The sequence below is a fragment of the Arachis duranensis genome, chromosome 6, assembly GCF_000817695.3.
Source record: "Arachis duranensis cultivar V14167 chromosome 6, aradu.V14167.gnm2.J7QH, whole genome shotgun sequence".
NCBI lineage: Eukaryota > Viridiplantae > Streptophyta > Magnoliopsida > Fabales > Fabaceae > Arachis > Arachis duranensis.
In genome coordinates, this window is record NC_029777.3 from 60,567,870 (window position 1) to 60,570,159 (window position 2,290).

Below are 2,290 nucleotides of genomic sequence, written 5' to 3' on the forward strand. Positions count from 1 at the left end.
ATTGGCAGATAATGACTTGATATCACTTTATCTCCCGGAGAGAAACCTTCAGTGGGAACTTTCTTTTTTCTCCACCCTCTTGGCAATTTCTTTACAATTCTTCCCTCTTTCTTGAGGATTTCTTCATTGACCCTTATGCCAGGAGGATCCTTCTGATCTGTTTCTATTGATTCTTGTGGCTTTAACTCTTGCAATTCTTGTTTGCCTTCCAAGGACTGTTTTAGAGTTTTAGTTGCTGGATTGCTTTCCTCCGAACAGAGATGGCTACTATCATCCTTAGGCTTTTCAAGTTCTGGTTCAGGCTCAGATGCAGGTTTGCAAACATGGAAAATGAGCTGTTCATCATGTACTCTCAGAATTAGCTCTCCTTGTTCTATATCTATGAGCGCTCTAGCAGTGGCTAGAAATGGCGTTCCCAGAATGATAGGGTGTAGGTAGCTTTCCTCCATGTCCAAAATGACAAAGTCTGTGGGGAAGAAATAATTTCCCACTTTCACCAGCACATTCTCAACTACCCCTTCAGCTTGCTTCTGAGTTTTGTTAGCCAGTTGTATGATTACATCAGTGGATCTTACCTCATTCAGTTGTAGCCTCTTCATAAGAGTCAGAGGCATCACATTTATGCTAGCTCCTAGATCACAGAGTCCTCTGTCAATTTTTGTTTCCCCTATGATGCAAGGGATATGGAAACTTCCTGGGTCTGTTTTCTTAGAGACTATGTCCTTCTTGATGAGTGCACTGCATTCTTTGTTCATTATTACAGTTTGTCCTCCCTTCAAAATTCTTTTCTTGCTCAGCAATTCCTTCAAGTACTTGATATGTGTAGGCATCTGCTGGAGAATCTCAAGAAAGGGAATATTGATATGGAGAGACTTAAATGTCTCTAAAAACCTTGAATATGTTTTCCCTTTTTCACCTCCTCCTAACCTCTGAGGAAATGGTGCTTTTGGTTGGTATGTTTCCGGCATGCCTTTATTTTGCAGTTCCTTGGCTTGCTCAGTTTCACTTTCCTGCTTAGCTTCTTCCACACCTTCCTTCAAGATTTCTGGCTCCTGTTCTGAGGGTCTGATTCCTTCTTCTTCTGAGACTTCCTTCAATATGGTGATGGCCTTGCATTCTTCCCATCTCACTCCCTTTTGTTCCCCTTTAGGATTCTTTTCTGTGTCACTAGGGAACACTGCAGTTGATTTGGGGGCTTGTTGAGATAGTTCTCCTACTCGAGCCTCCATCCACTTGAGTTTTTCGCCATGGTTCCTTAAGGTCGATCTCACATCATCCCTAAAGCTTTTCAACTCACTTATGTCCTGACCCATGTTTGCAAGCATTCCTTCTATCCTGTTTAATTGATCTTGAAATTGTTGGTTCGGATTAGGTTGATTATTTTGGCCATGATATGGTGGTTGGGAGTAAGTGTTTTGTGTGGCTTGGTATGATCTTTGGTTGGAGTTTTGGTATGTGGAATTGTTATGTTGGTTGTGGTTGTAAGGTTTGTGGTTTTGTGGTTGGGTTTGCTGGTTTCCCCACCCAAAGTTTGGGTGGTTTTTCCATCCTGGGTTGTAAGTGTTGGAATGTGGATCATATGATTGCCTTTGTTGGTTTCCCACATAGTTGGCCTCTTCCCAATCACCTCCTTCAGTGCTTACTTCCTCTTGATCTTGTGTGTGTATTGCAGCCACTTCATTTGTTTCTAATTTCCTGGTGAGCTCTGCTAGTCGCTTGGCAAACACCTTGTTTTGGGCTAGAATTGTATCAACATGCTTCAGCTCCATGACTCCCTTAGTGTTGTGTCTCTCTGAAGCATAGTAGTACTCATTTTCAGCCACTGTCTCAATCACTTCAATGGCTTCTTCCACAGTCTTTTTCCTGTTCAATGAACCTCCTGATAAATGGTCTACAGCCTTCCTTGATTCGTAAGAAAGTCCATCATAGAAAATATGCAATTGCACCCAGTCATGGAACATGTCTGGTGGGCATTTCCTTGTCAAATCCTTGAACCTCTCCCATGCCTCGTAGAGAGTTTCACCATCTTGTTGTCTAAAAGTCTGAACCTCAGATCGAAGCCTATTGACCTTTTGTGGGGGGGTAGAAACGTGCCAGAAACTTGCTTTCCACCTCATCCCAGGTTGTTAGGCTCCCCCTTGGGAATGATTCCAGCCACTTAGCTGCCTTGTCCCTAAGTGAAAATGGGAACAAGAGCAGTTTATAGGCATCTTCCTAGACTCCATTGGACTTCACAGTGTCGCAAATTCTCAGGAATTTTGTGAGATGTTGGTTTGGATCTTCATTAGCA

The 2,290-nt window shown here is 42.8% G+C and overlaps 1 non-coding gene across 1 annotated transcript; it reads left to right on the forward strand.

Annotated features, from left to right (window-relative positions):
* The first annotated feature begins 1,959 nt into the window (after positions 1-1,959).
* Positions 1,960-2,063, forward strand: LOC127740140 (small nucleolar RNA R71). Its single transcript, XR_008000821.1, has one exon. It is a non-coding gene; the product is annotated as a small nucleolar RNA R71 (small nucleolar RNA).
* Positions 2,064-2,290: the final 227 nt, after the last annotated feature.